The 22,862-nt window shown below is 33.9% G+C and overlaps 1 long non-coding RNA gene across 1 annotated transcript; it reads right to left on the bottom strand.

Annotated features, from left to right (window-relative positions):
• Positions 1-7,966: 7,966 nt before the first annotated feature.
• Positions 7,967-11,329, bottom strand: LOC120312249. The gene is made up of 3 exons (XR_005557833.1): positions 11,236-11,329; positions 9,891-9,967; positions 7,967-8,197 (listed from the first exon to the last, which is right to left on the bottom strand). It is a non-coding gene; the product is annotated as an uncharacterized LOC120312249 (long non-coding RNA).
• Between the last annotated feature and the right edge of the window lie 11,533 nt (positions 11,330-22,862).

The raw sequence follows: 22,862 nt of genomic DNA, 5'->3' as shown, positions 1-22,862 counted from the left end.
ATACAAATTGACTTACAATCATTTGTTTTAGTGATCATTCGAAGTTACAAACAGCACTGAAAAAAGGGACATGATCATTTTTCATACTTGCAACCATTGCAGCATCCCTGTGGTCACATGATCACAATCTGGATGCTTGGCAACTGGCATGTATTTTTTTATATAAAATTTTTTATTAATTTTTTTTCATCAACATATGTTAATTTTTCCAATCAACAAGTTGTCTGGAGTTTGCTATGCTAATACATGTTCAATTCCTAATCCTTCATTCTCTTTTCTAACCAAGAATAAAATAAATTCCAAATTTGATAGTAGTCTGTATCTTCTTTATCTTTCAACCTCATATTTAATCTGTCCATCTCAGCACATTCCTATATTTTCCTGATTATTTCTTCCTCTGATGGCAGTCCTTCATTCTTCCAATATTGTGCAAAAATTATTCTCACTGCTGTAGTGATGTGTAAAATTAAATATAGTTTCTGCTTATTAGTCTTTTCAGGCATAATGACTAGTAAAAAAATTTAAAGTTTAAAATCCACTTGTTCGCCCAATATTTTTTTTAACCACATATGTATATTTTTCCAGTAGGCCTTTGCCTTCCCACATGTCCACCAAATGTGGTAATATGTGCCTATGTTATGTTTACATTTCCAACATCTATCTGACATATTTTAAAACTTTTTTGCTAATCTTGCTGGTGGAAGGTGTACAACTGGCATGTATTTATAACAGTGTCCCAGGGTCGTGTGATCACCTTCTGTGACCTCTGACAAGCAAAGTCAATGGGGAAGCCAGATTCACTTCACAATCATGTGACTAACTTAACAACTGTAGTGATTTACTTAAGAACTGTGGCAAGAATAGTCAAAAATGGGGGCAAAACTCACTTAACAACTGGGCTGAATTGTGGTGGTAGCTTGTAGGATTACCTGTATACAGGTAGTGTAAAAAAAAAATAAGCCCAACAAAAAATACAGAGAATAACACAAACTATTACTTTAAACACAATTACTGGAATTATTAATGATAATTATAATATTTTAATAAAATATTCTAAAAAGGATGTTATGCTCAGTCAAGGAAAATAAATCAATATAAATTCAGAATTGGTTACATTTAAAAAATATTTACAAAGGAGAAAAACAAAACTGGGAAAGGACGAAAAAGTAGTGTTTGAAAATGATAATTTTAACATATAGACATTTTCAAATATTTTATACAAAGTACACAAAGGTATATTTCTTTGTTATTGCCTCTACCTCTACACATGCTTATATAGCTGTTGTTCCATCATTCAGTTACAGGTGACATCATTTAGCAACATTGCCTGGCAGGAATTATTTATTTGCAATTTTCTTGGGTAGGTAAGTACATTTTCAAGCAGTGTAGTGGCCATGGTCCCCCATTAATATTATTTCTAAGAATAACTGGGCCACTGTAGTCTTTTAAGAAATGAAAAATGATGACGATATATTTTGCTTTTTCCTGTCTGTTTCTCTGTCTCCCCCTATATCTAGATAATTGCGAGTTCGTAGAACACCAACAGAAGACATTTTTGTACTCATCAGGGCTTTTAGCTGACTATGCTAGACAACTATATTTTAACCAACAACCACAACCAATAGCAAAATCTGAATCTATCTTTTCATATTGTCTCAATGCTTCAAGGATTGCACTACAAATGATCACATAGTTACAAAAAACACCCCCCAAAACATTTCAGTGCTGAATTGTTCCAATGCCCTTTTTATAACACTTAATCTGACTCATTATTCTGATATCATTTTGCCGAAAATTTTCCAGCTCAGTAAAATGAAATGAATTGAAGTGGGGAAGAATACATCATAAGTTACCATATAAAGTGCACAGAGATAGACAGAACAGAATGATATCGACAGAATGATATTAAAAAAGTTATGCAAAATATAAAAACAAAAGGCTTGATTTGGGTTGCTTTTACGAGCAGCAAAACAAGGCAGCAATTCTTCACCATTCATACAGAAAGTAACTACACAGTTCAGTCAGATTTCAGTACTGGGAATGACAATTGCTGGATGGCTTGGAGCTCTGAGGTTTATGGGCTAAGAAGACCTCATTTCCATGTCATCTGTCTTTTGCTTCTGGTTTTTTGCATAGTTTTTAAATTAATCTATATAGTTTTAAAAAGTTTAATTGCTTTTCTATTTATCTTTTTATGAACTATAAGCCACCCATAGTAATCTTATTGAGAAGATTTGTGGCATATAAATTAATAAATAAATTTATAGTTTATAGACAAACTAATGGGCCACGTGGCACATAAAACAAAAGAAATGCTGGGAATGCAAGAAGAGCAATGGAAAACTGCTTCCTTTGTTTCTCTGCATTGTTGCTTGGGTTATGCTTTATAGCACTAGCATTTATATACCTCTTCACAGTGCTTTACAGCTCTCTCTAAGCAGAGTCAGCATATTGCCCCCAGAAACCATTATCATTTTACTAACCTCAAAAGGATGGAAGGCTGAGTCAACCTTGAGCTGGTCAGAATTGAACTCCTGGCTGTGGGCAGTTAGCCTACAAAACTGTATTCTATCACTGCATCACTACAGTTCTAGAAAACTGCCAGCTAGTAAACTGACCCATTGGTCTTTTAGTTGATATGCATAGAACTGAGTATTACTACACGGAAAAACTCAGTATATATGATTTCTGAATCATAACCCTATCAAATATTATTCATTTGCCTCTATCTCTTTGGGGGGGATATCAGAAATGCTGTTCTTTGAGTTAAAAAGAAATTGCCTTGTTTCTGTAGGTGTTTCTAAATGGCAATGAATTTTGACTATAAGACATATCTTTAAATTTTATTCTTCAAACATGACCTTTAAAAAGATCATGTTGATCCCCTGGGCGAAAACATTCCCTCGGTGCTTAAATGATCTGAAGGCCCCCAAACTTCATTGAAATAAATCCCAATTAGATATCCATTAACAACTGTAAAAAGATCACTGGGTCCATTACCAGCAGCCTTAAGACATTTTAGCTCTATTTTTTTAAAACAAAAATCTCCCATCTTCCACTTATTTAGCTCTTTAATCAGCACAAAGAAAAGCCTACATCACATTTCAGTATCATCAATTTAACTGCAGCATTCTTTCAGGATGTTTGATTATATTTTGGATTTCTATATTATTTCAAAAAGATTGTAAAAAGATATACAGATTATTGTAAAAAGAAAAACAGATTACATTCAAGCAAAACAGGCCCCAAAGATTTTTCTTTTCTTTCATTCATCATGCCATGTATGCCAAAGGAACCTAGCATGATATTGGAAGGTCTTTGCAGACTGGTTTTATGTTATACACAATAAGAACCAACCAAGCGACACACACGGCACATATTCAAGTCTAATACTTCTACCAAAATTCTTTTGCTTCAGTTTAATACTTTACAGTTTTAGGAAATACAGTCCCTCCACTTAAACATCACAGAATAACTTCATATAGTTATATGGTTTATCAAGTGTTAATTATCATGTTCCATATTCCTTGACCAGATTTGTCACATACCAAAGATTATTTCCCCACCAGTTAACTTAGAGTGTCAGGTACAGTCATCCAACCACCATTTTGCAAAATTAATAGTAATAAGGACAGGCTTTAGACCATTTCAAGACTAGTGATGCTATGAAGATACAAAAGCCACCTGCACAGAAATGGCCAAACTAAGACCATTAGAATATGCAATATGCTGAATGGTAGCTTCAAACTGCATAGTGATTTCACCTTTTTTCTTTTGAGACTCTGAAGGAACACTAGTAGCCTTATAAATCCTACTGATTATAGGCTTTATGAGAGGGCAACACAGCCCAGATTTGAAGGTTTTCTAGAATACCAAAAGGGATAAAGCTAGTCTAATTTAAGGGGGAAGAATGGTCTATAAAGAGCAGAGAAAGCATGTTACCTGGGTCCCATCAAATGAAAGCACCTGCAACATGCCTGTTCTACCAGATGTAGTGGGGTATGGACTGATGATATTGAGGAGAGACAGTCTCTCTGTTCTCATCCAGAGTTAAGATGCTTTGTAATTCCAGATCATACAGATAACTCAATAAGAATGATTATAAAACAGACATTTTATTTAGAAATACTTACAGTTTATTTAGAAATACTTACAGTTTATTTAGAAATACTTACAGTTTATGGTTGTTGCTTCTGGATATTATACATCTGTTCATCCTTATAGGTAAGAAATTAATACTTCCTCCATATCAACTTCTAATGTGGAATGAGACCATCTGAGTCTTCCAGTGATCCCATGCTTATCTCAGACAAAGGCATTCCAAACTGGCCCGTAGCCAGGATACCCTGTAAAGAGCTCAATAACTCCTCCCACAGACCTGTTAACATGAGATAGCTGACCACCTAAACCTACATTACCCATAAGCCATCTCTTAAGGAGACAGTGCTTAACCCAATAAATGCCAAACATTCTAACATACAGATCTACATGCTCTAGTCAGGGTTACATGATCCAGAACACTCTCAGATAATCAGTTCCTATGCTATGAAGGGCTTTAAAGGACCTTGAATGATTCAGAAGCAAACTGGCAACCAATGCAGCTTATGCAGCAGAGATGTAACAAGAGCTACTCTAGGAGGCAATATACCTTTGATGACATACCAGTTAGGGCCCGACATTTGATAAACTCTTTATGTACTGCAGCAAAAGTTTTGTTTGTTTCAGAGAAAGGAAAATACCACTCTAAACTAATTTGGGAGGAGCAAAACAGGGTTTTTTCTCTTTTTTAAGAGAAAATAAGCATAAGCTTATTCAAGCTCTCTCATCCAAAGAGAGCTATAAGCCATTGTCCAAAACACTGAACCAGAATTATTATTCTCCAGAATTATTTTCTGTATCCAATCTCTACAGAAGGACTTAAAGCATTGTAAATGATACTTCCTATGCTTATTCTTATTAAGCAGTCTAGAGCAGGCATGTCAAACTCACAACATCATGTGACGTCACGCGACTTATCAGAGCTTTTTCCCCATTGCCAGCAATGGGGTGGTCGCAGTTTCCTGGTGATGCATCCGGCCCATGGGCCAGCAGTTTGACACCCTTGGTCTAGAGGAATATAGTGTTTGATACTGAACACCACTCTGAGACCAGCAGAACCTACTGTAGATGATTAAGAGTCTTCCAGTCACTGAGACAAATGATGCATGTTACTCTATCAAGCTAAGCATTATGTGGCACTAGAATCAGCAAATGAAAATACTTTTCCATATTAGTATTTCTTAAATTAGAGCTCTATTAAATTCTGATTTGACACCTAGGGGCTGTCTATACCCAAATCTCATGAGGTTTATTCATTTGCAAAACTGGTTGCTTCTACTATAGTTATAGTTTAAATGAAATACATTTAAATGAAAACTGCTATTCTTTTACTATATACAAATCGAGTATTTTGCAGTATCTTCTGTGTTCACTGCATGATTCCAGTGCAACTGCATATATATTTATTTGTGGAAAGGCTTGTGTGATGACATCACATACTGTATATTTATTTTGGTGAACTAGTTGTCACATTTGTGAAAGGAATGGAAGGTGTCCAGGTTTCCAATTATTTCTGTTCAGTTATCAGTCCTTGGCTGTGGAAATGACTTCTATGTTTATTTTCTTCTCGCAGACAAGGTGTTTTATGTAACATGTAATACAACATAAAGTAACATATAATGCTGGGAAGCTTTGTTAAGGAATTCATGTTGAAAAATAAGTCTTGGTGCTCTACAGTATTTCCTTATGATGTTGGATTTGGGTTTGGAGAGATTTTTGGTCTTTTCTTCCTTATTTTGCATTTGTTTGCTAGACAATGACTGTAATAAATTGAAATTCTGTTATCAATTTACTTTTGCAAATCATAATTATCTTGATCAAAATTAATCATAAATGCATTTGACTTTATTATTTTTTAAAATAGACTTTGTTGAATTATCCATCTTTTAATCAGCTATGATACTAAATGAAGAAACTCAGGAAAAGCACTCAAGCTTTAAAAGGCATATTATCTCAGAGCTCATAATTGACTTTGTAGAGAAAGCTATTTCCTTTTCCCAGAAATACTTATTAGTTTCATCATAGGAACTATTTTAGACTTACTTATTGGTTGCCACATATAGTGATGAATGTTGCTTCTCAAATATAAAATTTACTATTCCATTTGACCTTCCTAACATCATCCGGTATAGTGTATAATACATATTTGTGAATCAGGGCATGGCAGATCCAAAATTTAATAAATTTAATAATTAAAATGGGACCCATAAAAACACTGCTTATTTAAGGTAGTTTTGTGCATTACAGCATGGATTCATCAAGATGTTGGGGATATAACTTCCTTTATTTCTAACCATGCTAGCTCCTTTAATGAAAGTTGCAGTCTAGAACTATAGGTAAGTCATGTGTTGATTTAGGATGTTATAAAGTCTATAGCTTCTATAACTCAAGGCACCAAATTATTCAGTTTAAATTAACAGAATCTTGATTTCTCTATGTTACTATCAGATATTAGGAAATGATATATATGCAGAACAAGAATTTCAAAGCAATAAGACACGTTAGAGAATGATACGTCAACTGATCTATTTGGAAAGGGTAGTCATTGCAACCAAACCTTAAAACAAGCCACATATATTGTGTTCTCTACTAACATAGCTTTATCCTGCCAAACATTTGTTTTATTTCCTGAACTCTTTCAGTCTAGTATTTGGAACTCAGGCAGGGTTTAGATATGCATGCAGAAGAATACATAATACTGTTAGTGTACTTCAAAGTGAGCTTACTGTACTTGTTTCAACTGGCTCTATCTGCTGGTACATTTTAAATGATACTTCTGCCCTTTATATTCAAGCAGATAAGCAACTTGGTGAACAAATCATATCATCCTCATCCTCCTCAACATCATCATCATCATTATCTCCGTCTCTCTCTGGAATAAATTATTTGTATTCATTAGACTTTTTTTGGGGGGGGGGATCTTAAAAGCAATATAAATTCACATAAAGTTCTCTCCCAAATGCAATGAACCACCATAAAAATGTAAACCAAAGAATTTACCAGAATGTCCCAATATCAAAACATACTGAATAAGTAAACTTTCAAGACCTGTAAGGGAATTGTGCTAATGTGTTTTAGATCTCTGCTGGAAATGGTTGAACCTCCAGCTCAATATAAGAAGTGTCTAAATGTGTGTTATGAAAGGAGTAACAGATTAATTCTCATAAAATTGATTTGTTACATCATGACATGTTTCTGTTAATTGCTTTTAAACATTGACCTATGAACTCCATCTAAGAAGCTGCCTATCTCTAGATCTGCCTTTTCCAAAAAATGATGCTCATAGGAGAACCATTTTTTTCTACCTAAAATCAACATTTCTGAAAACTCCTGCTGAAGAATAAGATTGTCTTTCCCCAAGCTTTTCTTGGCTCAGAACATTTCTATGCAATTATAAAAGATATTCACTTCCTTCTGATCAAGTGATAGGGCACGTGAGCTGGTGCTGACAAATAATAAACGCAGATTACTTTCTGTCATTGCCAAGGCCAGCATGAACCGCTGTTCAGGTTATGCAGTAGAAATGTCCTTTCAAAGCAACACATTGACTGTCTCACTAAGAAATGATTAAGAGACAAGTAACATTGTTACTTTCATAATAATTTATTCTCTTTATTAAAAAATATGTGGAATTTGTCATTCCCTCCATCATAATTGATTTAACAAAAATCTCCATTGACAAATTGATTTTTCTGAATCTGCCAAGTTCCTACTGCACACTTAAGATGAAACAATCTTTAATTTATTCCTACCAGTTAATCCCAACAAGCCTCTCAAGCAGCTGGTCTCTATCAGCATAATCATTATAACAACAGCAGCATGACCTGCTTGTAGACAGATTGGTAAAGGAGTCCACTGTTGCCTGAACATGTACCTGACTTTAACATAATGGTTTTATTTGTTGATTATGAGATGACTCCTTAAGGAATTGGCCTCTTTGTGAAATACATTCAGACAGATTATGAGGTTAGTAAATGCTTGTATTGCGATACTGACCTTTTAAATATTACTGTTGGGTAGACTGGTAAGTAGATTCTAGAACAAATAGTATCTTTTTATTTTCTTCCATCTTATCGTCTAGTTGTCTGCTAAAATCAAGCTAATAATAAAACTAATAATTTATAGAGTTAATATATATATTTTTTCATTTTTAAGAACCACAGCCAAATCTTTTAAAAGTAACGGTGGTTGATATTTGCTGAGTAGTTAATACATGATGAGCTAGGCTTAAATCACATTTGAAAATGATAGTATCCTAAAGTTGTTCGTTATCTCTGTTCTGAAGAGATAAACATTGTAAGCCAAAGAGCCATCTTATCTTTTAAACTATGGCCAAACTATAGCCAAACATACAATAAAAAGCAACAATATCTATCTATATCAATATGATATAGAATAAAATAGAACATCATTATCTAAAATGTTATATCTTTATTTTTTCCTTAGCGAGTAGTATATCAAGAGCTGTATAGCAATTAATACATTTCTAAAGTTCACAAATATCCGTTTCTAGCCATGATGACATTAAGTGAAAATATGTGCATTGTGACATAATGATAGACTCTTAGATTTCATTGTTGTATTGCAGTGTCACACAAAACTACATAAGGAACAGAGTCTGCATCATAATTCTTGTTTTGTCACCTATACCACTTGTAAGAGGATCAAGATCAAGATATATGTAGGCATTTATTTATTCAATTTATATGTTGAATATTTTTTGTAGTTTTGTATCTACTATGTTTTTGCATGAAGTTTTATTTTCATGTTCCTTTTTAATGATAATATGATCTGGGATCATACTGTGGGCCATATTGGATTCAGCACTGACCCTCATTTCTATTTAATTAGTTTTCACATACTAAAAGTAGAGCCTGACCCATTACTGATATTCACCTTATTGAAGTGAAGATATGAACTATGACAGGCTGCTAACACTAGTTGAATATTCAGATTGGATAGATATTGGATGGAAACAAGACTCTTTGATCTGACATGTGTTCAGTGAATGCATAAGAATGTATTCTCAGATGAAGCACAACATCCCAGAGGAACAATTTCAAAGTGCATCAAGATAGTAAAAAACAATACTGAGAATAAATATTTTAAATGAGGATGATGAAGGTGTGTAACAGGTGTGTTTTCAGGGAATAGCTTTCTTAATGGAAACATTCAGAATAAGCTCCTTAATTTAGGAATTAAAATTGAACCATATGTCATTATTTTACAGAAATAATTAAATTCTTAGTTGCAGTACTTATTTATTAAAATTTTATTACTTGCATTTCTATACTGGCAAGTAGCTAAGCATATTTGAAATTATTGAATATACTATTTTTATACTTGAACATATTATCTGTAGACTGCCTTCTGGATTTCCCCCCCCCCCCCCAAAAAAAAAGGTTTAAACCCTTTAACAAATCATATGTAGAATTAGGACTTGGAAAAGCAAGAATTTTTGGTAATTGTGCTTCATTTCCAGGACAATCTGCATGCAGAAAGTTTTGCTTGATGGATTAAAAGGCCAAAGTCAAATAGGTGTGATAAATTATAGACTTAATATACCCATTTTACTGATTACTTCAATAAAAAAAACAACAAAAATCAATAACATTATTTAATTTTTCTTCAAAATTTTAGAATCATGTTCTAGGATTCACAACTGGTAAAGAAAACATGGGATCTTGGACTTCTCCCTCCAACTAAGGCACTAAGCATTATCTTAAAACATTGAACAGTGGATTCAAAATGCATAACGACAGTGACAAAGGTAAATTATATTATGTTCCTACCTTCCTTCTTTCCTGAGTATGTCTGCTGTACTGCCTCAGCCTAGCAAGCAGTGGTAATGGTGAGAAAGTTTGTGCTTCTGGAAGGAACGAGCAAAGAATGTTGTGAGACTATGTGTATAAACCAAAGTGTGAACATCATATCAGCTACTCTGTTAAACCAAACAAGCACCTATGTCGGGAAACAGATACAGGAAGATGCTGGAGGCAGAGGATCACTTTAGCATCAACACAAAGGCAGTTCAGTTCATGATGTATTTACAGCCTCAGAAAATAACAGCATTGGTATAATTTCATACTGTGTGGGAGAAAGCAATGGTAAAACACTCCTGATATTTTATCAAGCAAACCACATGGACGGACAAGATAAAGTGATTGATGATGTGATGATGGGCCCCTTGGGTCAGATGGCAGGCAACATGCTACTGAGGAAGAACTTTCAGAATATTACAGATGTTTATGCCACAGATAGATTAAAGCTTTCCTCTCACCTAGTTGATGATGTTGCCATGCAATAAAAGAAAATCCAAAGCTACAAAGAAAATCCAGTGCTGTAAAATATGGAGCACAGAATCATAATCATGAGAAAATTAGCACAGCGAAAGATTAAATGAACTGACTGAACTTTGATATTCTTAGGTATCAGTGAAATGTGGAATTAGACACTTTCGCTCAGAAAATCACATTTACTACTCAGAAAAACAAAGAAGAAATGATGTTGATTTCATAATCAGGAAGGATACAGCAAGGACAGTACTTGAGTACAATGGAATCAATGATTGTAATATACAGTTGTCTTTGTGAACATTCCTTTAATATGCTGACTATCCAAGTTTATGCTCCAGTCCCTAATCTGGAAAAAGAAGAGGTTATGGTCAATTCAATCTGAAATTAATGGATTATAGAAGCAACGTATGTTACTTATGGTTGGACTCTGGAATAGCAAGGTTGTAAATATTAAGGAAGAAAAGTTAGTTGGACTATTTACAGCCTCAGAAAAGAAAAGTACTTATCAGTTTTTGCCAATTGATCATTAGTAACATGTTTTTCAAATAATTAGAATGCCTATACATGGAATCACCAGATGGAGAACACAGAAAACAGTTTAATTATTTAAGATCTCTCTCTCCCTCTCCCCCCCCCTCTCTATCTCTCAAATTTATGTGGCATCTGACTCTGGGCAGTAGAACAGCTCAGTAATAACAGCAAAACCATGACCAGGTCTGGCTGTGGAACAAATCACAAACTGCTCATTTGCAAGTGAAACTAAAACGGAATAACAAAGCCAACTACTTTCTGGCATATGACTCCCACTCAGTTTACAAACAGAACACCAGGAATTACTTACCCTCATTAATGGAGAATCAAAAGAACTGAGGAAATAAAGATGCTTTTAAAGAGGAATGTGAAAACAAACTGTCAAACAGCATATCAGTACAGACTGGTCGAAGGAGGGGAAGAGAGGGGAGGGGAGGGGACTACTGTATCAGCCAGGAACTTAACAGACTTTCAGACTGTTCAAAGAGACAAGAAGCAGAACTACAACAGCATCAGTAAAAGCAATGAAGACAGACAGCCACTGAAAAACAAGGAAAATCTTTCAAAAGATCATTGTCTTTTAAAAAGATTTGTTTAAAATGAGGCACTAAAATATAGCCTTCCAGATCAAAGCTATAAGTTTCAGCATCCCTCATCAATTTCTTGCTGGTGATACTGGGTGTTGTAATTTACTGACATCTGGAACACTGGAAGTTTGCCATTCTTAAATAACAAGGAATTTGAGTGAATTTACATGAATAGCATAGGAAAAATGAGGAATTGAAATGTTGGCCATAAAATAGAACGTAAGTTGTTAGACTTTTAATTATAAAAATTAGCCAAACTTTAAAATTAGCTAAACTTTATAAAAATTTTATAAACTTTGAAAGTTTATAAGCTCAGTCCTTATCTTAATGTCCCTGTTCCAGCCACAAATCCAAATTCCCTTGTTTTAAAACACACACATAGAGAAAGACACGCCTCACAAAAATTAGCATACCACTTCAGGAATTCAGTCCATGGCTAGTAGTTTGATTGTACTTTACAGATTTCTCTTACATAAACTGGGAGCAGTGAATAGCCAAAAATCCTGGGGGAGGGGGAGTGTTGCACTGAAGACATTGTGAGACGATAGCAGATGCTAGAATTCTCTTATTGCTATTGATATATCATGCTATTACAAAACAAATAACTTAAGCCTCACTTTTGGCCCATCTGTTTTGCATTTCAAGTAGTTAGTGTTCCAGTTAAGAGTGTATTAAAAGACCAGGCTAGACCCATACAGATCTGTAGCTTTTCTAAAGCAACACAATGTTTTCCAGAATGATTGAGCAATGCTATTGAGGAATAATAAGCTTTAATAATAGATTTTCCTACCCTAATCATGTATCCTGTTCCCATTGTAATAATTTTACCCTTGATTTCCATCATTGGGACTGACATATTCGATGGTTCTATATTCAGAATCCTAAAAAACACTCAGTACTTGATCTTAAAGTGTTGCCTCTCCTATTTTAAAGTTAAGTCTCTCAAGCCTTATACTAACCCTCTGATTGCAGGAGCCTTAATTTCTCTGCCACTTTTGTTTTCCACAATTATCCTTAAATTGTGCACTATGGAGTTGGCTGAATGCATTCCAATGCATTCTTTGGCAACCAGACTGTGTTTTGTTAAAAAAAAAATCATTAATCTGCTTGCCATCTGCATTTGAATAGACACAATTGTTTTTTTATTTGCTGAAATACTGAGAAAAGTGGTTCATGAATGTAGAAGCTGATTGCAAAATATGAGACAGTGAAGCCACCAGAGTTTTGTTTGCATTGTGGTGGTGAATATTTGTCTCTTCATTAGGAAAGGAAGGCTAACATGGCATATGATATACTTTTCTTTGTGAAAACAATGCCATCAAGTCTCTAATTAGCCAGTTAATATGATATTTGTGAAGGATTATCTGCTAGATTGTATAAGGCCCTATACTTCAAACTGCACTGATCCAGAAAAGTAATGTAGATATGAAATGTAAAGTCAGTATCAGGGTACAAGAGAATTCAAAAAGAAAAAATGAAATTTGTGTCAGCAATATGTGATTCAGAATTATGACGATGAGAGACACTAATTACAAAGATCTCAATCTATGTCTCTGTTGGAGGTAATTCCCAAACATGCATGTCAAATTGGGAGACAGAGAATGTATTCATATAGATATACTGCATGTAGAAGTATACATATACATGTTTATACTGGGTAAAATTTGTGCAAAAAGACTATAAAAAGAAAAAAAAACACATAGGGAAACACACAGAGACACAAGCACACACATATATGACAAAAATGAACATGAAAATATCACTGAACCCTATTTTGTTTAGTTGATAAGCAAACTGATCCAGACATAAATAAAGATGAACTTATAAATTGGAAAATGAGAAAGTAAGCAAAACTGCAAGTCATAGATTTGCCTGTCTTTCATAAGTCAGGATTAAATACCAGGTGAAGACTCAGAGGGCAAGTAAAGATAGAGCCAGAACTAAGGAACAGCTGGGATGAAAGCAGAAGTCAGGATGAAAGTAGAACTGAAACGATGAAGTTTAAGAAGAAATAAAAACTGAGAATGTAAGAGTAAGAACCAAAAGCTGGATATGAATTAGGGCTGTGCAAATCTTTGACTTGAAACTTCAGTTCAAAGGAATTTTGACTGAATCAAAATTTCGATATGAGCTGATTAATGATTCAATGAGACAAAACAAATCAGATGCCTTCAAACTGATTAAAAGATTTAATGGACTTTGTGCATGGACATTCACAATTTTATCCAATTGAATTTTATAATAAATAGATTTTACTGACAATCTGAATTTTGAATCATAAATTTTGAATCATAAATTGAAAACAAACTGCACAATTTGAAATGGATCTAGGATGATCTGTGCACCCATTGTAGGAATATTGTTTTGCTCCAACAATGCTTCAGTGATGTAGAAAATAGCCCATTTTTGAAGCATTCAATGCAAAGTCACAATGGGCAGGGCGAATCCATATGCTGAAGCCTATGGAATTAAATTTGTGCTTTCCCCATAGCTCACCCAAATGTCTGTAGCCCAGTCCTTGCCTTCTTTTGACAAAATCCCACATTTTTTTAAAAAAATGTGAGTTGTACTCTAAAAGTGATAATTTTAGATTAAAATAATACTCTGCCAAACATCAAAACTCAGAAGTATATTGTAATACAGTGTTGCCTGAAGCTGACATATTGTCAGTAAAAACTTGGCAGCACACAAAATTATACCAATTCAAAGAGATTCCATATTATTTAAGATAACTGGTTATGCAGATGGAAATTATTTATCTTCAGCAATATTATGATTAATTCTCTCTGAGATAAAGCAATTTTCTACATTTTACAGATAAATTAATTTTTACCTTACATTTTCATTTAGCTTAGAGAATATAGCACACTTATATATCATGGCTACAGATGGTCATTGTAAATACTAAGCAAAATAAAATTAAGAACAATTCAACCAAGATAATAATTTAAGATCCACTGATTTGATTGATTGTAATATTCTAAAGTTATTGTTAACTTTGAAAATGAGCGTGGCTGCAGCCATTTTCCCTACTCATTTTCGGTTGACACATAGCACAGAGGGAGGGAGGTTCACCAGGTGCTTCACTAGACTAAACAGATTTTTTTCCCGTGGGAACCAAGGTCATTGGCTGCTCCTGGGGCTGCAGGCTGGGCATTTTGTGAAAAGCCCGCCAAGCAGATGTATTGGGGAAAGTAATAGCTTGCATAGCTTTAGGGGTGGGATTTCTTAACTTTGTATTGGGGGTTGTTACGTGTCTATTCAGACATGGTTTCACTTTTGACATGCTGATACTTTGTATCAGTAAACATGTTCTTTGAGGAACTTGCATGCCTCGGAGTTCGGCTTTATTTGTCTCTGTCTATCGGAACCATGACAGTTATATTTATTGAAGCCAAATGTTAAAAGTGCTTAAATCTATCCAGATATTATCCAATAGCTGCAAATGCTAAATTAAAAGCATCAGCATATTTCAATAAGAAATATCTCCATTTATATCTGGATTCCAAGCAGATGTTTTCTATCCACAGTCCTGCTGATATAACTAATCATTATATTAAAATGCCAAAATTTGGAATAACTGGCTGATTTAAGCATTATCTATAAAATAGAATACATTACAATGAAAAAAGTTCACAAAGTTCAATATAGTGAATTGAGCAATGAATAGTATTATCTGCCCTATTTGTAAATATAAACCTATTTCACAGAAGATGTATTTGCTGCTAAGAAAATGACTTTTCCAGAAAGTATTTGGTTACTGAAAATAGTACTTTTGTCACTTCACCAGTACATGGTCATCAAGTAAAGGGAAAGAGGGGCTTAAATATCATGTCTTACTTACTTGAATTGTGCATTGAGATACAAATATTCATATGATAAATTTGTGAAAACCAGTTTAGTCTAGCGGTTAAGGCACCAGGCTAGAAACCAAGAGATTTTGAATTCTAGTCCTCGCTTAGCCATGAAAGATGGCTGGCTGACCTAGGACCAATCACACGCTCTCTTTCAGTTTAACTCACCTTACAGGGTTTTTGTGTATTGGATATGTTTGATGCCATAAGTTATTTATAAAAATAATAAAGGTGGGTCAAACAAATAAATAATGCCCTCATATTCATGATATCATTTGGATTTTATTGTGATTTGCTGTGGCTATTCCTAAATCTGTTCCAATGACTTTTAGCTACAATTCTATTGTCTGATTAGAGACAATCCCTGAATAAGGTTGATATCAACATTCTCTACCACACTTATGCTTTATTTGAGAATATTTATTCTATAGATGTTGATGAGAAGTAAGTAGCACAGAAGTTTCTATGACATATGGTATGATAGACTAAATCATGACATGTATCTAACATTTTCCCTCCCTGTTAAACTTCAGCTGTAGCTTACTATTTGTTATCAACCATACTTTCTTTTAGAAATACATACACTTTATATTCATAACATCTTCACTATTGCATACTGGAGGGTAATTTACATCTTTTCTAAAAGAGTCCTGTATGGCTAAGGATTATAAAAACTATAGTGAAATGGCTAATTAATTTGCTAATGCATTGGTTTCAAAGTATGCTTTAGAAACCATTCATAAATGAACATTAAACAACCTATCATTTTAACAGCTGCTATATAATTGTAATACCTGTGAGGTCATCTATTTATCCTAGCTACAACTCAGCAAAATACAAACAGGACAATGTGTGTACCCCCCAACACAAACTCTACCCAAGATTTTGAAACAGAAGAACGTGGATAAATATACAACAAACAAAAAGACAATTTCAGGAAGTAACATGAGCCCTACTTACTGTCCAGGTAGATGACAGTATCCTATCTATATTTTGAAGGTCTTGATAAAATAAGTTTTTAAAGATAAAAATGTTTATATCATGATTTAATATATAATAGATTAATGTTTATATGTGTACAGTTATTTAAACTTTTTTATCTAAAACAACTGCAGAATATTTTTTTTGTTAAATGGATTTTTTATTATCACTGACCAGTGTTTGTGAGATAATAAGGCTTTCTCTCTTAAGCTTAATACTTAAGTCTAAGGTATCCATTGTATTGCTTATTATTATTTGTGCATATTAAAAATGAAACAAAAAAGAAACAAGAGTAAAGAACACAAAAAAGTGAAAGTTATAAAAAATTGGTTTCTAAACCTATCCCCCTGAAATTTCAAAGGACTGTGAGAGATGAATTAGAGCTCCTACAGTCATTTCAGTGTTATAAATAAATAAAGCTTAAAATAATATTTTACTCCACTATGGTCATTTAAATTTTATCAAGTTTATTCAGGCAGATTTGAAAGAAATAGTGTGAAAACCTTCCTTTAAAGAAAAAAGAATTCTGATTTAGGTCTTATAATAATAGTAAAAAAAAAAAATGAACAAACCACACACAGAAAGCCAAATGCTCAAAGGCATACATAAACTATCTATGCATTAATTTTCATCAGAACTTCATTTTATTTAGTGCTGAACTGACAACTGAATAGATAATTCAAGTAGCTGATAAGCATGCATGTGTGAGATTGTTTGCCTTCTTAAGAACCACTCCAAAATATTTAGACTATTGAGGCCAGAAAATGCAACCAAACACACAACACAGACACACCAACTACATATTGATTCATTCAATATAGCTTCAATCTCAGAAGTTAACCTAGGAAATTTAATTTGTAATATGTGTGACAGAATCTATTCCAGAAGATCTCAACAAAATTCAATACCTCCGTGTCTGGTTTAGTTTAGAATCGTAAAGAAAACTTTTATCAATTGTGCAACCTCATAGCCAACCAGAAAACTCGGCAGCCTCCACAACTTTTTTAAATGTTGTTTCCAAATTGTAATTATCAAAGTGATGGAAAGGAAAATTCTTAAATCCTTAGATAGTAATCACATTTTAAAAATAAATAAAATGCATTTTGATTTTGTTTGCTTTGTGCCTTTGAATAAATGTTGATTCTTGGCAACTACCTTGACTACTCTCTACTACCTTGACTACTTTTTTGGCAAGATTTTCAAAAGCGGTTTGCTACTGCTTTCTTCTTAGGATTGAGAGAGAGTGACTGGCCCAAGGTCACCCATTTGGCCTTGTGCCTAAGGTAGGATCAGAACTCCCAGATCCCAGTTTCTAGCCTTGTGTTTTAATCACTACACAAAACTGGTTCTGACTGCTTGTTAAATATCATTTAATCAAAGATATTTTTTCCTGATGATTTAGAGCAAAATCTTCAGCATACCACTCAAAAATCAAGTGCCACTCTTAACTCTGCTCCTATCTTAGAGGAAGTTTCTCAGTCTTTGGAATGTAGGAGCTATGCAGTTCCTGATCTTTAACGGAGAATATCCAGTTGGTCAACTACAACTTTGCCAAAATTTCAATTAGGTTATGATATACACTCAAACTTCATATGGTTTTCATTTCTTATAGCTCTAAAAAAAAGCCTGAAGAGAGTTGTGAGAGGATATAAAAGATACAGCAAAATAAGCTTGCTCTCTGTTTTTCCCAAGTCGTATTAGGAAAAAAATAAAATGAAGCTAACATTATGGGCTATGACTAAAAATGTTGCACCAGGAAAATGGATGCCTCAGAAGAACTTGAAACAATGTGGGCTATCTATACAGGAAGTGAGAAAGCATGACTTCCTTCAAATAAAAAAGATTTCCCTACCAGTTTTGTCTGAGTCCCAAGAAGCAAAGTATACATATATCCTTGCGAGATATTACAAAAGAAAAGAAAAAGAAGAGGATATTTACTTCAAAACTAGCTCAATTAAATGCATTTTAGGAGTTGGCTGACAAGATGAAAATAATAAGGATACTCAAGCTGGATGTTGACATTGGCATATTAATGCATGTAGTTTAAGTTTGCATATTGGGGGATGAAACTCACAAGATTATCAACAACACTTTAGGGCAAACGCGGACAATTAATTTTCCAAGGGCCACTTGAGAAACTGGGACTATTGTGAAAAGCCGATCCAATAGGGCTGTGAATGTGCATAGGCATGCATATACATAAACACTTCTTTTTAAAAAAGTAGTCGCCTTCGAAATAAAAGCAATCCACATGAACCAAACAGACAGCCAAAGGGGTAGATGTGGCCCAGGGGCTGTAAAATGCCCAAATCTTCTTTAGAGTGAGTATTGCTTATCAAAATACATGTTATTTTTGACTAATCCCCAGTTATGGGAATGTGTCAGCTGTCACCCCACGCTTACACTTCGCAACCATTCAGTATTAGCAGCTATGAACTCTGGGGAAGGGGGGGGCTGGATGGGAGAGGAATGCCTCAAGGAAAACAAAGTTTTCCTGTATCTCTCCAAGATGGGCTTCAAAGACAATCAGCTGGAAACAGAAAGTAGCTGCATACCAAACCTAAGACTGAAGTGACAGTTCTAAAAGCATATTGTTTGAATTTGATTGGACATGGCCCCAGGGATGGGAGGCAACTAAGGGAGGGAAAAGTTAGATTTGGGTGCACGGTTTTCAGTTCGGGCTATAGTTCAGTTCATAATTCACTTGACTTTTAGTAAGCTATACTTTTGTCAGAGTTAAGGATCATTCATTTTTAGAGGTTCAAGCTGAGGTGAGGCAGATCTGACAAAATGTATCAAGGCATAAGGAATTTGAGATCTTTGAGAATGATATTGAAGAAAATTATTTTACAACTACAATACTGTAAAATTAGAAGACTAAATCTAAAAACATGATTTGTAGATATACATTTCTCAATTAGGAATTTCAATTCAGGCAGAAATTGCATAAATAAAGTATATATTTCCTTTCGTGCATATTTTTAATTCTTTTATCATGATTGAAATGTGGGTTATGTATGCATGAATGCATATACAGCTATTTTTCTATGAAAACTATTTTAATTAAAAATGTGAAGAAAACTGAATACCATGCTACATCTTGAATTTAAAAAAAAATTCTTTATAGACCACTGAGAGGCTCCCAAGTAGATATCTATGCTCTCCACTGCCAATAGGTAAAAAAAAAGAAAGACAAACATTGTTAAAAAGAGGTTTTCTTGTTTTTATAAAAGTACAACAGCAATACTTCAACTCTGCCGTGGATCAAGTAATTCTAAAAGTCTGATAGCTTCTAACTCCAGGCAGTCTTACTAGAATATGAAGTGTAATTGAGATGTGTACCTCTCTAAGGAATACTTCCTGTAAAATACAGTTTCTGATCCAGTCAGAATACAGAGAGGTATATTTTAATGCTTTTCACTGCCTCTTTGCTTTGGAACTGTTAAGAAAGAAGAAAGCAAAGTGGGTTTTGTATGGGGGAGGGGAGAAAAGCTGAGTTGAACATCTGATTCCATCTCATTTCATGGAACAGATTTCTAACAAATAGCTGACAAATGAACATCATTGTAGAGTGTAATAAAATGCTACCTTAATGAGTGATTTTTTAAATTGTTATGGCATGTTGTAAAAACTAAGTCATCCTAATAATCAATTCAAAAATACCTTTTAACAGCAATTTTAAAAAAGATCCAGGATCTGAATTTTAGCACAAAATAAAAAAAGATTTGTTGTGTTAGCAAAAATGAATTCTTATTGAGATCTCCTTTTCTTATTGCTTGCTTTTTAAATTTGTATATGCAATTTATATATGCCAAATTAGCATTTTAAGGAGATAATGCATCATATAGATCCCTTCTGTATATAATTTTCCAGTTACAATAAAATTAGGTATGATTATGAAAACTTTATCCTGTATAAATTGGTTCTGCCCCAGAAATTATATTCAACCCCTGTACTCCATGTTATTTCTTTTACAGTTAAAATATGTTCAGTGCTCATTAAATATGTTTAATGCTCAGTGAGCATTAAAATATGCTGATTATATTCAATGAAACAAGCCATTTAAATAAATGAAAATGAGGTAGACTGGAGCCACTCAGACCAACCCACAAGACTATAAAATCATCTACAGTTGGATGCAAACTGATTACTTAAAATAGTTATAAATCTCCCAGTGCACTGAAGATTTACCATGAAAAAATATTAGGATTTTTGAACTGATTTGTCTGTTTCAAATAAATCTGTTTCTGGTCATATTCAGTGAATAAATTCTCATCATACATATCATCCCTAGAATGAAGATGAATGATATAATCCATATTGTTATGGGTCACCCATTGTACAAAATAGGAACATTCAGTTTTTGTAGTAAGCTCTGGATGAATAACCTTCGTTAAGCAATATAGATATGTCTTTTCAAATTTTTCTTTTAATTTCCAAAGGCAGGTAAAATCAATATTTAAATGTATTTTATATCTGCAATTGTGACTACAATAATTAATGTAGCTAGAAATTAAAATTAATTAATTTCAAATTTGTTCCACTTATAGCATTCAGCATTGGGATCATAGTTTGCCCAATTTGTGTATGATAGGGAAAAATCATTCATATAGCACAGGGGTCTTCAAACTTGGCCCCCTTATGACGTGTGGACTTCAATTCTCAGAAGTTGAAGTCCATAAGTCTAAAAGGGCCAGGTTTGAAGACCCTTGATATAGAACTTTGGGGAATAAGGGGGCATGGTTTGGCAATCTACAATCATATTTGCGTGGACAACACAAATATAAAATGATAGCTGTAGAGTAAAGTTCCAATTCTCCTTAGCTACATTCTGGATTTTACAGCACACAAAAGCAAAATAAAGTCTACACTTTTTGATATGTTCCTTTTCTAACTTGCCCACAATGTTTTAGCAAGCTGCTATCTTACTCAGCAGAAATCCTGTTAAATAAAATTTTGTTTCAGTCATGTTTTTATTTATATTTCCACAAGTTAGAGTAATTGTATGTTTATTTAGAAATTGGATGTTTTGGGATATCGTCATCATCATCCTTGAGCAACTTTATCTGTATAATCACAACCCACTGTCATTTTTTTCTACTTGCTTTATTGTCAAGAGAAAGTATCTTGGGATTGTATTTCCTTGGAGTTTATACAATGGTAATGAGAACAATTATATATCTCCATCTGGAATCCATTAAATATGATTATGATTGCTGACTTTCTTATTCTTATTACTATCTGGATTAGCTAACCCCATTACAACGAATGCACTCCCTAAACTCTATGGGAAATATTATTTCCTGTCATCTAACCATAGACTCCTTCTCTCCTCATGTAAACGGCATCATCTTTTGCCTCAATTACAAGACCTGTAATACATTTAAACTCCCTGACGACATATCTGCAGGTGTTTAACCAAATAAACAACTCCTCTCCCCCATCTGATCTTCCCAGGATCAAGTCTTGCATTCTCTCAGTCAACCAGATGGCTTTGTGCCTAAATTTTGCAGGTGCTAAAGGGTGGAACTTCCAGTGTCATGGCCTTTCAAATCAGCACAAGTACATTAAAGAATAAATCAGAAGAAAATACAGATGTAATGATTACATCCTAGTTACAAATTCAGGGTTTTACTAATAGAAATACAATCCAAAATTAATTTAGGCACAGTCTCACTGCTTGATGACTTCGTAAAACCAATGCTAATCTAAAACATATGTCATGGCATAAAAACCTCATTTTCTTTGTGTATGATATATTAGTTTGTTTTTGTTTTTGTTTCGATTCAATTAGGCCTTGTTGATGAAGTCAGATGACTTTTAGAATTTATCTTTGCTTAGTTTGCCAAGATTTCATAGACTAACATTCCTAAACTATGTATGACTTTAGAACAACAGATAGCATGCTATGGAACAAAATAATTATTTAGCCCAAAACAAAGAAGCAGGTACACCTTTCTGTAGTGGGTCACATATCCTATTAGTCTATGGCAGAGATATTGTGTCTTTTTCACTAATGGGTACAACTTTGATTGAACTAGGAGCGCACACAAATGCACACAAAAACCTTGCATGTGTTTGGATATACACAAATATTCAACCACAGATGCTCCACACTATCTCAGATCATTGAAGGGAAAAGATTGTTCCACTCTCTTCTGTTTCCAGTGAGTGAATGTACTGATGAACGGACATAGAGAGTCCCAAGCCCTTTATTATAATTTCTTCCTAAAATTCATTTAGGTTGGAAATAATAAAAACACCTAATAGCATGCAAGGAAATAACACCATAGTGCTTTGTATACCAGCTTGAATCCCTAGAAGAAAGGTGGAACATAATTCTAATAAATAATAAGAATTGGCTGTCATTACAACTAACTAAAATAGCAACGAGTTATAATAGTTGACTACATACTTTGTTGTTGTTAGGGTTTTTTTTATCCTCAGTAAAGTGATGACTGGATAAGAAATAATAAGGCCAGGTTATTGCTGGTTTTAAGGGTGATGGAATGTAT

The sequence above is a fragment of the Crotalus tigris genome, unplaced genomic scaffold (genome assembly GCF_016545835.1).
Source record: "Crotalus tigris isolate CLP2741 ecotype Arizona unplaced genomic scaffold, ASM1654583v1 scf7180000018468.2839379, whole genome shotgun sequence".
In the NCBI taxonomy this organism is placed as follows: Eukaryota; Metazoa; Chordata; class Lepidosauria; order Squamata; family Viperidae; genus Crotalus; species Crotalus tigris.
The sequence above is the reverse complement of the archived record's forward strand: the minus strand, read 5'-3'. Positions and strand labels throughout refer to the sequence as shown.